This window comes from Hemicordylus capensis, chromosome 6, assembly GCF_027244095.1.
Source record: "Hemicordylus capensis ecotype Gifberg chromosome 6, rHemCap1.1.pri, whole genome shotgun sequence".
Taxonomy (NCBI): Eukaryota; Metazoa; Chordata; class Lepidosauria; order Squamata; family Cordylidae; genus Hemicordylus; species Hemicordylus capensis.
The window spans coordinates 71136466-71156194 of record NC_069662.1 but is presented as its reverse complement, the minus strand read 5'-3'; positions in this window follow the sequence as shown (position 1 = coordinate 71156194).

Below are 19729 nucleotides of genomic sequence, written 5' to 3'. Positions count from 1 at the left end.
ATCCATTGGTTTGTTTTCCTGGCTGTCCATGGTATCCTCAAAAGTCTTCTCCAGCACCAAAATTCAAAAGCGTCAATGCTTTTTCTATCTTGCTTCTTCAAAGTCCAGCTTTTGCTTCTTTAAAGTTCAGTTTTCACATCCATAGAGTGTCACAGGAAAAACCATTGTCCGAACTATTCTAATCTTTGTAGGTGTAGACATGTCACAGCATCTAAATATCCTTTCCAAGGCCTTCATTGCAACCCTACCAAGTGCTTGTCTGCGGCATATTTCTTGACTGCTGGATCCTTTACTGTTGACAGTTGATCCTAAAAGGCAGAAGCTATCCACCACTTCAGTGTTTTCATTGTCAATTCTGGGGCTAGTTGCTGTACCTGTTGTCATTAGTTTAGTCTTTACATTTAGTCGTAGTCCCATTTTTTCACTGTGCTCCTTGATGTTAATTACTAGAGCTTGCAGATCATCCACATTCTCAGCTATCAAGGTGGTGCCATCAGCGTAGCGCAGGTTATTAATGTTTCTTCCTCCAACTTTAAAACCACGCTCATCTTCTTCCAATCCAGCTTCTCTCATTATATGTTTAGCATATAAATTGAATAAAGAAAGAGAAGGTTGACAGCCTTTTCTTGCTCATTTGCCAGTCTGGAACCAGTCTCTTTCACCATGTTCCATCTGGACTGTGGCTTCCTGTCCTGTGTATCGGTTTCTCATGAGAACAATGAGATGTTCTGGGGTGCCCATTTTCCTAAGGATATTCCACAGCTTGCCATAGTTGACACAATCAAAGGCTTTTCTGTGGTCAATAAAGCACATTTATTATACATCCTTCCTTATAGATTAAGTCCACACCTTACACCTCTTGAGGAGAGAGTTTTCTTAGAAATTCTCACTGCTAATTAACTGGAGGCTTCTTGCTAACACCTCTTCTATAACAAACAACTTTGATTCCTAATGTGAAAAAGATTACACAAGTGGGTTTTTTTAGCCAAATGACTTGTAAAATATAAGCTTACCATGTGGGCACTCCAACTGCTAAAAGATAGATAACCTGCCTGTCTGTTAAAACAACTCCAACTTCCCAGTTTATATACTTATTCTAAAAAGCTCCCACCTGTTTTCTAAATGCCAAACTTAGCCCTAAAGGTAAAGTGTGCTGTTGAGTCAGTATCAACTCCTGGCGCCCACAGAGCCCTGTGGTTGTCTTTGGTAGAATACAGGAGGGGTTTACCATTGCCAGCTCCTGCGCAGTATGTGATGATGCCTTTCAGCATCTTTCTATATCGCTGCTGCCTTTCTTCCTTCTTTTTAAAAGACAGTGAAACTATTCACACACGCAACTAAAACTGGGCTGAGGAAGCCCAGCCCAGTTTTGGTTGCGTGTGTGTACTGCTGGGAGCTGCACAGCTCCCAGTGGCAGCACATTGGCAAACCCACTTAGGGAGCCCACCATTTAGCCTGGGTTTGGGGTGCAAGGGTGCTCAGAAAGCGGCCTAAATGATCGTGTGTCAATGCTGTGCGGCACTCATGCAGTGCATTAAGGGAGTTCTGGGGTCAGTAGCAGCCAGTGAACATCTAGGCGAGCAATCTGTTTGCCCATCCAGAAGGAACAGGGAACAGGGGAACTATTCAGTTCAGATTATTTGTGGTCGCTGACCAGAAAAATATATACATACAGTCCAAACAGTAACAATAATGAGTACAGGTATTCATAAACCTCATGAAATCTAACTATATAGGTTCTCTCTTACTACAAATGTTAATGGCAACAAGGCAAAGCTTAGCAACTGCATAAGTGATTTTGTCATTGCTGTCAGATAAAAGAAAACTAATACAGAATTCATCCGGGCGGCCAGGGTAATTTGCTAGAAGGGGCACTATTAATTCATAGAAACTACAGTATAGTAGCACATGAGATAGTGTCTTGATAGCACCTGCCTTGTGAGGCCAGAACCGCTCTGCATAAGGGACTTTTTAATCCTACCCTCAAACACAGCAGAAGGTAGTGTCACAAGCTCACTTGACAGAAGACGCTGGCCAGAGATATATTATACGATAGCCAGTAGCTCAGGTTTCAGTTTTATTGCTAAATAGACAGGTTTAACAGTCTCACCAGGGATACAGAAGTGAGGAGTGAGAAGCCCAAATTCCAAGGTCACAATCTCTCCGAGATATATTTCTCTTTGGAGAGGCGCCGAAACACTTTGGCTCCCTGGAACCAAAACGTTTCAGCACAGGGTGAGAGATTCCCTTAAGAGGAGGTGGGCAGGTCCTACCTGCCCACTCTCCAAGCCCCTGCCACCCCATGCCGCCCTGTTGTGGCACTGTTCACATGGAAATACCTCCTGCAAGCAGCAGTTTGTGCTGCTTGCCCCTTTAAAATGCCATGCTGTGGCGATGGGATGCATCCCCCAGCATCCCTCGCATGGCGGAAGCACGTAAATGGCATCAGCACATGCATCAACACCATTTGCATGCCACCACAGGGGGTGCATCCCATCACCGCAACATGGCATTTTAAAGGGGCAAGAGGCACAAGCTGCCACTTGCAGGAGGTATTTCCATGTGTACAGCGCTGTGGAGGGGCAGTGCGGGGTGGTGAAGGCTTAGAGGACGGGGAAGTAGGACCTCCTCTTAAGGGAACCCCTCGCCACCCTTGGATGTGCACCAAAGCAATACATGCACATCATCAATGCACATCCCTAATGCTTACTACCACAAGACCAGATCTCCTCCAGGGCTGTCCTTAGAGAGCCCTGGTCGGGTGCAGGGCCCAGGACAAATCAGCCAGTGTGGGACCCCCTTCCAATTAATGAGGGTTAAAAGACTGGGGTCCAGGGCGGTCGCCCTGCTTGCCATGCCCTAAGGAAAGCCCTGCTCTCCTCGCAGTGGTTAGAGTGCTGGACTAGGACCGGGGAGACCTGAGTTCAAATCCCCATTCAGCCATAAAACTAGCTGGGTGACTCTGGGCCAGTCACTTCTCTCTCAGCCTAACCTACTTCACAGGGTTGTTGTGAAAGAGAAACTCAAGTATGTAGTACACCGCTCTGGGCTCCTTGGAGGAAGAGCGGGATATAAATGTAAAAAATACAAAAAAATAGAAATAGTGCCAGAGAAGATAAATCATCAGTCATAAGAACATAAGAATAGCCCTGCTGGATCAGGCACAAGGCCCATCTAGTCTAGCATTCTATTTTACACAGTGGCCAACCAGATGCCACTGGAAGCCTATAGGCAGGAGTTGAGGGCATGCCCTCTCTCCTGCTGTTACTCCCCTGCTGGAGGTGGTCTACAGCCCTCTGACTAGTAACCGTTGATAGACCTCTCCTCCATGAAGTTATCCAAACCCCTCTTAAAGCCATCCAGATTGTTGGCTGTCACCACATCTTGTGGTAGAGAATTCCACAAGTTGATTATGAGTTGTGTGAAAAAGTACCTCTGTTTGTTGGTCCTACATTTCCTGGCAATCAATTTCATGGGATGACCCCTGGTTCTAGTGTTATGGGAGAGGGAGAAGAATGTCTCTCTATCCACTTTCTCCACTCCATACATGATTTTATAGACCTCTGTCATGTCTCCCCGCAGTCGTCTTTTTTCTAAACTAAAAAGCCCCAGTTGTAGCCTTGCCTCATAAGAAAGGTGCTCTAGGCCCCCGATCATCTTAGTTGCCCTCTTCTGCACCTTTTCCAGTTCTACAATGTCCTTTTTTAGATGTGGTGACCAAAATTGTACGCAGTACTCCAGGTGAGGCCGCACCATAGTTTTGTATAAGGGTATTGTAATATTAGCAGTTTTATTTTCAATCCCTTTCGTAATGATTCCTAGCATGGCATTGGCCTTTTTCACAGCTGCCAAACATTAAGTAGACACTTTCAACGAGCTTTACATCATGACCCCAAGATCCCTCTCCTGGTCAGTCACCGACAGCTCAGATCCCATCAAGATATAGTTGAAGTTGGGGGTGGCCCCTTCGGGAGTTAAACTAAGGCTGGCGCTGCGAACCCAAAGTAGCTCCTGAAGTGGCCACGCGGCCCCTTCAGGAGTTAAAAGACTGGCACTGCGAAAGCTGCACGGCCCCTTCGGGAGTTAAACTTGAGGCTCCGTTCGGGAGCCAGACCATGCCCACTGCATCTGACATCAGAAGCGGGGGCATGGCTAGTGGTGCCGCCGCCATGACCGCACACAGGCCTCACCGCCGCAACCGGGCCCACTGCTGCATTGCCACCGCGACCCATGGGCTCGCTGCGACCATGTTCCTTGTTTCTTGCCATGCCATGGCCTGGCCTGGCCTGGCCTCACCGCCGGCTCAGCCTATCAGGTGCCTCCGCCGCCCAGCCAATCAGCTGGGCGCCAGGACGCACATTCTAAAGTCGCACCCAGGAGGATTAAATATATAGATCCTTGAGGATGCTTTCCATCAATTTGCCTGGAACGGACGTTAAGCTAACTGGCCTGTAATTTCCTGGATCACCCCTGGATCCCTTTTTGAAAATTGGTGTTACATTTGCTACTTTCCAGTCCTCTGGTACAGAGCCTGATTGTAGGGATAAGTTATATATTTTTTCAAGGAGGTTGCCAATTCCACATTTGAGTTCTTTGAGGACTCTTGATGGATGCCATCTGGCCCTAGCAATTTGCTAGTTTTCAGTTTTTCCAGACAGTTTAAAACATCATCTCTTGTCACTTCTATGTGACTCAGTTCTTTAGCCTTCATCTCCGGAAAGCCTGGTTCAGGAACAGGTATATTTGCTTAGTATCCTCTGCCATGAAAACTGATGCAAAGAACTCATTTAGCTTCTCTGCAACCTCCATATCCTCCTTAATAATCTCTTTCACACCCTCATTGTCTAATGGTCCAATCACCTCCCTGGCAGGTTTCCTGCATCTGATGTATTTAAAGAAGTTTTTTGTTATTCCCCTTGATGTTTTTAGCTAGATGTTCCTCAAACTCTCTTTTCTCCTCCTTTATTGTCACCTTGCATTTCTTTTGCCAGAGTTTGTGTTCTAGTCAACTGGTAAATTAATAAACATTATTATTTGTTCTTCCAGATCTGCCAAACAATTAGGCAACTACTTAGTAGTTTGGCAACTACTAAGGTCCTATATATCCACTCCCTTACTCAGAAGAAATGTTCCATAATTTAGGTATGTAGCCCAAAGAGCTGTCTTGTTAGAAAATTTAAGATCCATTTCTAACACCAGATTAATGTGAGAAACAACCTCTAGCTAAGATAGGTGGCAACACATCATTGCTACTTCAGGTAACAGAGACTCTCAGCACATTACAGTGTCAACATAAGGAATACTATTATTATTAAATTTTGGAATAGCTATAAGGTCATCCAGTATATAAAGTAAAGGTAAAGTGTGTTGTCAAGTCGATTTTGACTCCTGGCACTCACAGAGCCTTGTGGTTGTCTTTGGTAGAATACAGGAGGGTTTACCATTGCTTTCTCATATGTGCAGTATGAGATGAAGCATTTCAGTATCTTCCTATATTGCTGCTGCCCAATATAGTACCAGTGGGGATTTGAACTGGCAACCTTCTGCTTGTTAGTCAAGCATTTCCGCACTGCGCCACTTAAGGTGCACCCATCCAGTATGTACAAAACAATAATTTCTCCTGTATTAATTGCAATATGAGATCAAGGGTGGAGTCCTGTGATGGTTGGCAGCAGCAGCAGTGCTGTCAATCATCTTTTGAAGTCCAAGGAACTGCCCTCCAGGTAGGATTCCTGAGGGAGGGGCTAGGACCTAGACTAGGACCAGGGAGACCCGAGTTCAAATCCCCATTCAGCCCTCATACTTGCTGGTTGACTCTGGGCCAGTCACTTCTCTCTCAGCCTAATCTACTCCACAGGGTTGTTGTGAGGAGAAACGCAAGTATGTAATACACCGCTCGGGGAAGAGCGGGATATAAATGTAAAAAAACCCACCCCAAAACAAAAACAACTTTGTTTTATTTCAAAATTCACTCAGTGTCCTGTGAATAATGCTTCTCCCCAGGCAGCCCTCAGTTATACTGTCAAGAAGTTGTCAGGACACAAACCTAAGCAAGAAAAGCTTAGTGGTGGCAGCTGAAGCTTAAAAGGGAGAAAGAGAGAAGACACCATTCTCTATAAAACTGGTCTCCCAAGTCATATAATTATTAACCTCCCTAGTTTTGGGAACAGATCCTACTCTTTCACAGTGACTCAGAGTGGTGAGCAGGATACCACTAATTTATATGATTGCAAAAAAGGAAGGGCATTTTTCCTGCTTCTTGTGAACTGGAGTTTATAAGTTCTTTTGTTCTCAGTCTAGAGCTACTAGGGGCTCATCACAAACCTCTAGTAGCTGACAGGGCTGCCTTCTGTTGAGACAGGTGTACCCACGTTTCTAATTCCCTTTCCCACTCTGCACATAGGCAAGAGATGTTGTATATTCTCCTGGCACTCACCCTGTGATAAAGGAACATATTTGGCCTGGGAAGAGCAGTGGCTGTATGGCTAGGGTTTTCGCATATATGGGAATGTTCTGACACACTGAATGCAGATGGACAACCATTCTGTATCTTGACTTTTAACATTGCGAACTGCCCTGAGAGTGCTTATGTAGTGGTGGATAGGGCCACTTCAATATATTTAAATATTAAATATATATTGGAAAGATATATATATAAAAGCAGGAGCATAGCTGGGGGAGAGGGGGGCCTGTGTTTGCCCCTTTCCCCGGAGGCCCCTTGGACTGATGGAGATAATGAAGAAAATAGGGAGGGGAGGAGCTGGGGGGCCCTAGGTTCTTTGAACCCATCCGCTCAATTATAGCTACACCCCCTGAAGAGAAGCTTCACGAGCAAGCAATCATTCCTCACTACTGCAGCGAAAGAATGCTTGTATGGTGAGCAAAATCATACATCTGTGTACCGCTTCACAGAATTGCCACACTACCATTTGAGCTGTGAGGAAACAACGGAGATGTCATTAAAGGTATGATTGCTTGGAAGGAAAGTTCAGATAGAGGAATTTGGCTGCATTAAGCAAGCTAAAACAAGGTCCAAAAGAGATAAATAGCTAAAAATATCTGCCTTGAATTTCAGGGGGGCACTAAAGATAATACATATTTGAGATTTGGAATTGTGCCACCCAGTATTCCTGGAAGCAAAGTTATCAGTCAAGACTGAAAAGGGGGCAAGGGTAAGAAGACTGAAGGATTAAGGGAGCCTAAAAATAGCTTCCACCAGAGAACATAGTGAATGATAAACACCACATGGCTCTAAAACATTAGAAGAACTAATATATGTGATTGCCAAAAAAGGAAGGACATTTTTTCCTGTGAACTGGAGTTTATGAGTTCTTCTGTTCTCAGTCTAGAGCCCACTTGTTGCTCAATATACAACAGAGTGACTATTTGTAGTTCATTAGTTTATCTAATGATGGGCTTCAACAGTGTCTGAAGCAGAAAATTCTAAATCAATTAATTTTTGATTAAGTTTTATTTACATCCTTGGCATTTTGTACAGTCATGAGAAGGCTTAGCATATGGGTTAAAATGGACAGAGGTGCAGCTAGGTAATCTTGGAGCCTGGACCTAGGGGGTTACGGTGAGGGGGGGGGGTCTTGCAAAATAAACATCCTCTCCCCCCTCCCCACACTAGCCCCATGGTTTCACACAGCTTTCCATTGGTGCGGGCAGGCAGGCACTGTGTCCCTTGCTCCACAGTTCAAACACACATCTGGATCACAAACCAGCTTGGACATATAGTGCATTTGTAAGGAAAAAACTTAAAACCACAACATGTGCCCCCTGCTTCACAGTTCTCACTCAGACCTTATGGACTGCAAACCAGCTTGAGCATAGTGAATTTATTTTTTAAAAATTGTTTATCCAGATGTTAACATTTAGCTCCACTTTCACTAGTTGTGAAGTACTCTGTGGAGAGAGATAACTTTTTTTGGCTGCTTTACTGCAATAGGGGGAAATGATTAAAAATCAGTGGGTTGAGCTGGTTTCTAATTTCGCTTCATACTAAATACTCAGAGCTCTCCCACCCTGCCCTACATCTGGGCTCAATATCAAAGCCCTATGCCAAGCCATTCCAGGAAAACTAAAGGGTGGGGCAAAAGGGGGGGGTGCTTTACCCTTTTTCATTAAGGCAAGGGGCAGATTCCTCCACATTGGGTGGAATGATGGTCCAAGGGGATGGGTGGGCTTCAGTTGCAGACGTTTTTGTAATTTTCTGTACTTTGGGAACTTTTGTTGAAAAGTGCTATGTAAATATTTGCCGTATTCATAATGTGAGAATCGACTCCATGTATTCATGAAACAAGCCAGTTACAGGACTTTTTTGATTAAATAAATAAATAAATAAATAATATTAAAAATCAATAAATTGTCCAATCCACTTTAAATAATATCTACAGAGCCCTCGCACCCTGCCCTACATCTGTGCCTGATATCTAAGCCCTATGGCAAACCATTCCATACAGTTTCCAATTGGGGAATAACCACAAAAAGAAAACATACCTGCCATTACTAGGTCTGAGGAGGAGGCAGGCACAGGCAGCATGCCTGTAGGCAGCAGCAGGGCAGGGCAGAGGGTGCACACAGTGCTCTGGTGGGCAGTCAGCGCTGGCCTCTCTGCCTCTATCTCTAGGGGCTGCTTGCAGGCAGACTGCCAGCCTGTGCTGGGGAACTTCAGTGGAGGCCAACAGAGAGGCCTCTGGAATCCCCACTCACTCGCTGAACAGCTGATAGTCAGGTGGCGGGGAGCTGTAGCAGGTAGTCTGCTCCAGTTCTGGGAGCTTTCCAATGGCCAGACAAGCCTCCCAATTATGGCCAGCCCCATGCTGCTGCTGAGTAGGCCTTGCAGAGCCCGTGCTGGCTGCGGGGCAGGGAGGCAGGTGTACTGGGGCCCTCCAGGAAAGAGAGGCCGCTGAGGCCATGGACCTGTGCCCCAAAGCCCGGGCCTAACAGCACCTCTGAAACTAGATTTCAATATTTTTGAAAGATGAAGAAGAGGCAGGGCTCACTCCCACCACATAGATGACTGTAGGTATATATTTAATTCCCAGGTATTACCCATCATTTTCAGAAGATAATCCTCCGGGCCTGGAAGTAATTTGAAGGGGGGGGGGGACAAGCCACACCCCATATTTCCAAACCAGATGTGATTATTCCTCAGCAGCATCATAGCCCTGGCCATCTCAATTTTGTTGCTTTAAATGAGCTTAGGTATGCATGTCAAAAGCACAAATCCCTTTTCCTGCAGAAACGGGGGGAGGGGCTGTATTAAGATTGATATAATTCTTATATGGTTTTAAAATCCCATCAGATGCTTTTACATTGTGAAAATAAGCATCTTTTAACTCTGGAGATACAAGATGCCTAAGAGTAGACCTTTGGATTGTTCTGAATCTTGTCATTTCTGCCCCAATCCAAAATCTCTTTGCCCCTTTCCCTGCTGAAATTTGAAATGACACCTATACTTTTGGATTAAATTAGTTCCTTCAGAGTTATATTGCTCTTATCTTGGTTTCAGAGGTGCACCTAGATAATTTTCGAGCCTGGACCTAAAGGCCTTTTGCCCTGCCCAACCCCCACCACAATATGATGCAGTTTTTTGAAGAAATTCTGAATAAGATACTTCCCACTGACTTGCACACACTACAATTTGCATGGACGGTCGTGCTACTTATATTAGCTGAATGCACCATTTTTTACACCAGAACATGCTCAGGGAAAGCTGGAAACTTTTTTTTTTTTTTTGGTATTTTTAGAGTAGATTCTGCATAAAGATACTTCCCACTAACTTGCACATACTGAATTTTGCATGGACAGGCCTGCTACTCTCCCCTTCCTCCCTTGCCTGTCTTGAGGAGGCCCCATACTCCCCATTTGGAGGCCTCCCAGACCTGCAAGGACCAGACTTTGGACTGGAAGTCCAGTCCAAAGAGCACCACCGCTCAGTTTATCACACCCACTTTTGAATAATCTAAGGGAGCCCGATATATTCTCCCTAGGACCACATTTCTCAGTTTAAACCCTTTTAAACCTACTTTTGTTTCTGCTCCCCCAGAATCTGGGACCAGGCATATGTTCCACAAGTTAGCATGCATTGCAGAGATCCTCGTATGCAGTTGTGTACCTGTAGCATACTACAGGAATAACCCTCTAATGGGTGCACAAGTCAAAAACTTTGGTGGGCCAGAACCAACCATGACTTGGTATGCAGGGGCCAAGGTAAATTTTCAGCACATTAATGATTACTTTAAAATTAATTATTAAAAATATTAATGAAAGCAATTATTAGTTACCCACAGCATGAGAAGGTAAGAGGAGGCTCCTAACACCTTTCCTCTTCCCTGTCCCCCATGCACTTTCAATGCTTGCAAAGGTCAGTTTTGAAAGGGGGCTGACCCCCACCAAATCCATGGGGCAAGGTGGCATTTTGCACCTCACCTCAGGCACCACAATACTTTGGGCCACCCCTGGGGCCAGCAAAAAAAGTCCCTGCGAGCTGGATGTGGTCTTGTGTTGTGCAGGGGTCTAATCCAACATGGACATCACAAAAAGAATAGGAAAATAAACCTCCAGAACCATGCACAGGAAAGAAACACTGGAATTCTTGGTTTCTCATATCCTTTTTATAAAGTTAATATCTTAACCAGCTTTTAGATCATCACACTGAAGCTAATTTAGCAGGAAGATAACTTTTAGACCAGTTCCAGAAAAGCAGGGTCTTGAGTCGTACCTGTGATTGCAGCGTAACAGCCAGGGTGTGTGTGTGTAGGAAATTTTCATAGCAGATGTCTGACTACAGCCAGATAATTAAACCTTCACTTCATACCGATAAAGGCTTAACCAGCAAGAAGACCAGGTTATAAGAAGTCCAGACATATTAAAAACAGGAGAAAGGGGGATATCTTATTTCTTCCGTACACAGTTTGGCACTCTGATCAAACAAATGCTGCTTTTACAAACAGATAGTTGTAGTGTTTTCCCCAGGACATATAAATAACTAAAGCCTTATTTTCATTAGCTTTGACCACATAAGAGAATGCAAACAACTTACAATATCTCTTGATCAGTCTGATGGAGAATTATTGTGTGATTCAATAGTTGGCACATTCTTACATGAACAAAAAAAAATAGAAATAATACTCTTTGCATAATTTCCCCTTAATAACGCTTTCCAGAGCCTCATATAACCTCTTAAGGCTTTATTACTGTATTTTTGTTTCTTGCAATTTTGTGACCCAGGTTCTTTTCCAAGTTCTCTTCACTGTGATATGAAATTTCATGTAGCTCTACAATGGCTTTGTTATTCTAGATAACCTTACATGACCTAAAGTCTTCTGTCCAATTGACAACGAAAGAGGAGCCAAGACTTCAAGGTATGCTGCTGACTGAGATGGTACCCCTGCAAGCTTTTATCTAGCACAACTATGTAGGAAATTTGCATTAAAATGCTGTGCTTATCTCACTGTTTCTTGGGTTTCTATGCTGCAATCTCACGAATGTGTTCTTTGCCTAAGTTTGACTTAGTGCAAGACCTTTTTTAAAATATATTTTTCTAATCATGCACATATTTCAGATCTTGTCTTTGGCTTCTTAATATGTTTTAGTCTTTATAAGATATCATTTATCAGTTCAGATTTGTATGTGAATGAAGTACATAAATATAACAATTATCAAATTGTATTTGGGAATAAAAATTTGAGAATCTAGAGTGTATGAAACACGTTATGCAAAGTCAAAAACCTCCTTTCCTAACCTGAAGAAGGAGAATTAATGACCTTCTGGATTTTCCTCTAATATTCTGTATCATTTGGGTCATATTTGCTTTCAGACATTAATATCTATACCTATATCTATATCTATACCTTTGGGTATTGAGGTGGTGTCTTAGCATCTATTGGCGTTAATTTACAATTTCAAAATATTTCACTTTAGTCACAAACACTATTCCCTCTGGTACAGAGAAAGTTACTTCTACTTAAGTTCAATTGAAATAAATGGTCAGAAATTCACTAGAATTCCACTCAACAATGGAATCCATCTTGACAGGATATTAAATTCTTATATCTAATATCTGTAGGATATTAAATTCTTGTTGACTACACTAATCACACAACTTCCAAACTGCCAGCCTGTGCTGGTATGTACCACTCAAGTCTTGATAATACAACCCAGATTGATACCCTCATTCATGATTAAATCATGGATAATAAGGGTCAAACTCACAGCACCACCACATCTGTAACACTTACCAGGTCTGAGAACAAGTTAACAGGCAATTTGAATCACTATTGATGGAGAGGAATCTGGAAGCGGGGACAGCCATTACATTAAGCATAGCTTTAGTTTTTCTTGACACTGTATATGGATGGCCTTGTGCAGAATAATTATTTTTATGCTGACAAGTCTGTTTGACCGGGATGTTGCTTTTCTTCATCTCTATCTGCTTTTTATCACATGTTCTAATTTTCAGTTAGGTTATGCGTGTCACAATTGATTTTTATGCAATTCAATGTCATTTTAAAACCATTCATCACGCTGCAAATTGGTGCTGAGTATGTGGTTCCAAAGTACAGTATCTGCTAACAGAATAAATATTCTATTAAGCCTGGTATTGTCCATGTGAAAGATTTCAGATATCCTGCTGGCTCAGAGCCTTTTCTCAATTGAATGACGCATTAAGACAGAATTGTTTTGCAAAGGGGAATGCTGGTGGTATAGGCCTTTTCTAGATGGCACAATAAAGTGCAGGGTTTTTAAAGCTTCCGCACTATTTTCTCAAGCCATCTCCCTTGCAGTCCAGGTGTTTCTGTAGGTTTGCTTATGTTGGCTAGTGAACAAAAAGAGCCCCCCTAAAAACAGATATATGTTTTATAGCTTTATCTATATGAGTCTGATTCAGTATATGGCAACTTCCTATGTTTCTATGGGGTGATTCTGGCAAATGATACCTGTGTTTAGACACACACTTTATGTGACAGGGCTATTCCCACAGATAGGATTATTTTTAGCGGTGAGGGAACTGCTCCTCTCCAACACCAGCACAGCATTTTTCCAGTGCTTAATGTAATTTACCTGTTAGTGTGTGAGCCCCTTTTGGGATAGGGAATTATCTTATTCCTTTTTCTAGGTAAACAATTTTAATAACTTTTTTGTTAAAAAGTGGAATGTAAATATTCATCATCCTCAATGATCATCATCATCATTATTATTAATTAATTAATGGGGTTGCCAACCAACCAGAAAAATGAGCATATGCTGCTTTTTAACAGAAGCATGAACTGTAGAAATCAGCTGGTGAAGCTTTTCATGGCATGGACATAGAATCATAGAATGTCAGAGTTGGAACTTGGAAGGGACCTTGGAAGTCTTCTAGAATTCAGTGCAGGAATCTCCACGGAATCATAAAATAACCACCTACTGATGTCTGCAGATCAAGTCTCTGTTACAAACTCCTGTATAGGAACAGGCAAGTGGCACAGCAGGGAAATGCTTGACTAGCAAGCAGAAGGTTGCCGGGTTCAAATCCCCGCTGATGCTGAAAGGCCATCATCTCATACTGCTTGGGAGGACGCAATGGTAAACCCCTCCTGTATTCTACCAAAGAAAACCACAGGGCTCTGTGGGTGCCAGGAATCGAAATAGACTAGACAGCACACTTTACCTTTACTTTGCAGGAGCAGGAGTTGGTAAAAACAGTAGCAACCCTACATGCAAATGCCTCATGAATCCTGTGAATGGCATCCTATTGCCTTGTAATTCATGGGCTTTTTCTTTGCAGAACAACTTTTAGATGTTGCAGGCCACACACATAGTTTGCACACGGTACTGAGACATAGAAATGGTTCAAGGATACCCTGTGTCTGAAATAATAAGGCTGTGCTGCTGTGTCAGTGTGATCGATGTGTCAGACTGATATGTCCTCTGTTGGGTATTGTCGGAGGCAGTACATGGCTGCAGCATCAGACAAAACTATGAGTTCTGGAGCCAGTCGTGCCACTTGAGGACCTAAGAAAGTAATTTAGAGGACCAAGAAAAGGCTTTCTTAAGGAAGCTGCACCAGAAGGCAAAGGGGCTGGTTTAGTGCTCCCTACATGGAACGGAGGACATTGTACAGCTCATCTCTTGCCCCTAGTAGGCAAGATGAAGGAGGGGGCAAAGGAGAGGGCAAGGCAAGGCAAGGGGATGGTGCGTGGGGGGTGGGCATGTCTTATTGGATCTCCAGCTAGCTCCATCCTGACATACATGGCGCAACAGTTGGGAGGAGGCAACATGGCCACTCTTGACAACAGGGGCGTAACTAGGTTGGAGAGGGCCCTGAGACAAGATTCTTAAATGGGCCTCCCCCCCACCGTCACCGCTTACCTCTCCTTCCTCTGGCCTGATGTCTAAATAAAGTTTCAGTGTGTAAGTATTTCGTATTAGAAACTGAAAGAAGGGAGTAGTTGTAAGCAAGCGGTAAAACCGCATTAATTTAAATGATGTAATTAACTAAGTTTATCTTCCAAACAAAAAAATATATGAGGTTGGTGGGGGGGAGGCCAGGATGAAATTCCCAGGAAGAGCGAAAAGGTGCTGCTCAGAGGGACTGATACTGCCTGTTGGAGGATCGCGCCCCAACCCCCGTTTCTTTCACTTGGTGCCCCGGCGGCACGCGGGCATGGGTTGCTGTTGGCAGATGGGGGCCAGCCGGTGGGTGGACAGCGAGTGAACGAGCTACTAAAGCGTGTCCGACCTCTGAGGAGGACTTTCCTCGCAGGAAGCCTAGAAATCCCGATGGCCCGGAAATGCTTTTGTCATACACGCAAAGCAACAAAACGCCTCTCCTTTTTCTACACCAGCCACCTTTCGGCCAACTCTGTCATTCCTCGGACTGGGGTGTTTCTAGCTGTGACACCACTGCGGCTGCGGCTGCTGCCGAACGTCGGGGTTTTTGCTTTTGTTTTGTAAGGAGGGCACTGAAAGCCAGCAGTTGGAGCCCCCACTTTGAGACTTGGGTGGAGTCATCACACACCCGGAGACTCTTTCTCCTCCTTGGACTGGGAAATGCCTCTGGCTCCCCACTTCCTCACTTCTCCCCCATGGATCAGCATCCTGGAGACGCTGCCGGGTTTTCCCGTGCAAACGAGAAAAACCCACCGCAATAAAATTAAAGAAAAATACAACCAACCCGCCACCTAATCCAGAGTGCTTGCAGAGGAGTGGTAGGAGCAGGTTTAAGTGGGCGCTCCGGTGTATATGGCTAAGTACCCGCAGACCGTCATTTTGCGGCTTCCTATCCTTGAATCCACAAAGATTATCAGTGCGTGTCTTTTTCTAAAACACAGTCGAATTCAGGCTGCACTCTTAAACCGGCAACGCAATACCTGTGCAGAGATTTACTTAAAAGTAAACTCCACTGTGTTCGATAAACTTACTTGCAGGCGCCAGAACAAGGAGGAGAAATTTTTTTTAAAATGAATTCACAAGGAAGATCGGATAGGTGCTGGGTGAGGGAGAGCCTCTGAGGGCCCCCCCCAAGGCGGGGGGCCCCGAGACAACGGCCTCCCCCTGCCTAATTGTAGTTACGCCCCTGCTTGACAATATCACTGTTGGGATGGATCAAACCTGAAACTACATATTGGAGGGATGAATTGGACTCAATCCATTGATTGCCCATCCAGAAGGCTGAATGTTGTTGCCTTCAAAGTTTCCTCTTTGCTTGAATTTGTTGCTTCATTTTAATCTCACTTTAGGATGCACTTTGTTCAAGTGAGAGCAAAGTCCATGCAATTTCCTTTCTTCAAAAGGACCTCGAACTCCTCCCTCTAAATAATTATTCAAAAGAGATGTCATTAATCTTTTGCTCTTATTTACCACAGGTATGAACCAAGGGAGAAACTGGTTGTCATAAACCTGTCTAGAAGCAACTTATCAGAACCCTCCTTTCACTTAGCTACTCTCACTTTATATAATAAGCACTCCTTTCAAAATCAGAAACAGAAGTTGATAGACCCACTTAGACTAGGTAGTGTACTTGTGTCCAGTGCGGCATATACCAAAAAGGGGGTCAGGATTGTTACAAGTAAACTGTCTGAGGGACAGTGCCTTCTGCTAGCAGGAAGAGTGTGCAGCAAAAAAGAAAGAACCTGACATTTTTATTATTTGTAAAAACAATGAGTTCTTAACAGGACATCCGAGGAGGAGGAGGAAGCCCACCTAGATTTCTAAGTTAAGCAATTAGTTAGGTAAGCAAACATAAAGCTAAGGAGACAGTCCTATAAAGTATACACATCTAATAATGGGAGAAAGGACACTAGTATTGTGTTTATTCATTTTGCTAGCATTATTTATATGCAGTCCAGGAGAACTTACTGAAAGAGTTGACCTTAGCAATGGCACTGCAAACGGGACATTTGAAAAAGATGTCGCAAATAACAACAGAGGCTTCCAGATAATCACCATCGATTGGCTGTCTGTGCATGTACCTTTCCTCATTACTTTTTGGATCCTAGTGGCTTCCTCAGCTCAGATCGGTAAGTAATGGTGATGAATCGAGAGCTATATCAATTCTTTAATAAAAACAGCCTAATGGAATTCTTGCTTTATACTGAGAGAAAATTGGGATAGCTTTCTTTCTCTAATTTTGAATGAACAGTTCAATCATAACTCTTTCAGAAATTTCAGACTATTACTATTAGGCTGACATTCTTCAGATGCATCTGATGGAAGTGGGTTCTGGCCCACAGAAGTATATGCCATAATACAGGGCTTCTCAATCTGTGGTACTGCAGATGTTGTTGAACTGCAATTCACATTATCCCCAACTACAATTTATTGTGGCTGGCGATGATGGGCATGGTAGTTCAGCAATGTTTGGAGCACCACAGGTTGGGAACACTTGCCATAATACATTTGGTCTCTAAGATGCCAGTGAATTTGGTTGCTCCTACTTCTTATAGTTGTAGTTTCTTGGTTGCTTTTGCTACAGCAGAATAACACATTGCTAACCCTTTGGAATCCTTCAGATGATTTCTGCAAATAGTTATAGATTTAGATTTCTAATTCAACTGTATCACAAGTAACAACATTATTTTAAAAATCCAAATGAAACCAATATAATTCTAAAACGCATTACAGACATATGTCATATTGTAAACTGAACTTTCTCTATAGTGGCTTTACCTAGCTGCTAAAAGGCAGGCCAGATAAAAGAAGTTAAGGTGTTGATTCACTCTTGACACACTGCAGTATTCATCAAGAGGATCCAAAATCTTTTTGTATTCCATTCTCCTCCCAGTCATCTCTGACTAGGCCATCTCTGGCACTCTCCAGTTCTGGTAAGTACACTTCCTTGGGGATGAGTAGCAGAAGGGTCAAATCCATACCATGAGCTCCAAGATGCACAACATGCTGCAGTTCCTGTGTCCTTTGTTCTATATAGACTTGACAAAATAAACATCATGAGTTCTTTGATTAACTTGATTTGGGGACCAAATAATATATAAAACAAGAACGCTGAAGAATGAACAAACAGAACAAAACATGTCTCCATCTCTCTGCTAGCTGCTTTGTGCATATGCATGCGCACACCTTACGTATCAACATGTCCTTTAAATATACAATAAAGGTGCAACACTTTTATTTTAGAAATTGCTCCAAACATCACACTCCTCTTGGCACAGGGTGGTGAGGAGGAACACCATTGTGTTAGAAGACTGCAGCCCCTATCACATGTCTAGAGGCCTCTAGGAAGTCCTGAGCTGTCTCTAGGAAGTCCTAGGATGCAATTTTTGGCCAGGCTTTTAGTAATCTTGGAATGTTTTAAATTGTTTTAACACTTTATCTTACTATGTTTTTGTTGTGTTTATTTTTGTGAACCACCTAGAGCCTTTGGAGTCAGGTGGTATATAAATTAAATAAATAAATAAATTTGGGTGGTATTGTATCCACTGTAAGCACTTTGAACTTGTAGGAAAGCTGCCTATATTTAAAAAATAAATAAATACTAGCTTAACCCGCACAGAGCATTTGCGCACTCATACTTGATTGTTCCCCTCCCCCTCCCCCCCACAGCCCCCTCACCTCAGAGTTCTCTCCACCCTCACCTGAGCTGCACTCCTCCTCCTCCTCCTCCTCCATCCCAGTGCTTCCATCCCCCTCATCCTCTCATCTCTCTTGGTTGCTCCTCTATCCTGTTGCTCCATCCCCCTCACCACTCTTGGCCATGGCTGCAGCATTGCCGGTGCTGATTGGCCAAGCAGCAGCCCCCTAACCCTAGAGACCTCCCCACCCAATCCTGCTTCTGCTCCTCCCTGAGCCTATGCAGATGCAGCAGTAGTGGCAGTTCTACAATGCTACAACCTCTTTCATATAACATCCAAATAGGGCTACTATTTGATCCTTTTGTGCTCCTACTGAAATAGTCTCAATAAGCCTGTAGAATTCAGGAAATCCACAGCAGACTAATTCTTCCCAAGACTTACTATTTAATTATATGGAAGATTTTGAGGCCTCGATTACCCCCAATCAGTGTTGCCTCTAATTTTTTTCATCTGTGTGCAGAATGAGTTTTGTTCTGGGCGGCAGTATCAAGGCAGTGTGTGCACACATGCATTCAGAGTGGGGCCTTCCTGATTCAACCTGAGCAGGATCTAAAATTAACTGAGTGGACATCAAAAGACATGTGAGCGCACACATACATGCACACCTTAGAGGGAACACTGCCCCTAATATGATATTGCTTATCACTTTTGCAGGATTGCTTGGGTTTTGTATGTATGCAAGTGTTTCTGTGCATTTTCCAGAGATTGTAACACATTTCTTTTATCTTTAGTGGTATATCCTTTAGCTCTCTTCATATGGGCAAAATGCCATTCCAGTGCCTTCTTTTCCATTTAACAAAGCAATGTGCTAAATAAATTACTTTGTGATCTGGCAAATGTTTTATTCTTGAACTTTTAAAAACATCTGTGACAATTATTTTCTACAAGCATATCCTCCTCATATCTCCTGAACAACTCTCCCCTACCTCAATGCATTGTGTTCCACTGAAACATCCTAAAAGAGGGTATGTGAGGGTAAGAACTCTCCACACAGACAGTCTTCAGAGTCATTTTGCCAAATAACATGATAAAGAAGTTAGAAGTTGGGTTGTGCCAAATATTTTAGAGAGGACATTTTTAGTTCTAAGGACACAGTGCTTGCCTCTTTCATGCCGGCTCACTGCTGTTTGCAGCTAAACAGTGGCCCGAAATAAATGTTTAAGATTGAACATTGGTTGTAAGAAGGTAGTTGAAATAATGTATGATGCATTATTGGAAACAACTCATAATGAATAGATAATTTTAACCATCAGTGCATTATGCCAATTGGAGTAGAAGCCAATATTATGAACAGGATAGAAGTTATTTTAATGCTTAATGTTACAGTTATCTGTAGGTGGTATATCATGCCACAAAAGTTAAATAAATTTGTAGAGACAAGTTACTCACCCCTCCTGATCACAAATCACAAATATTTTCAAGCATTCATACCGATCACTTAAAAAGCCTTTCAGGGCTTTCTAAGAGTTTGATATGAACTTTAGAAAATTTCACTTCTTCCTTCCTGTTTACTCAAGCCAAAAACAAACTTACCTAGGGGTGTTATAGGTTGGGGTAGCAGGTAGTCAAGGGCTTCTGTCTACAAAGGAGAAGCTTCACATGGCCTCTTAGCGAGTGCAAATGACATGCAGAATATCGTTTCTATCAGG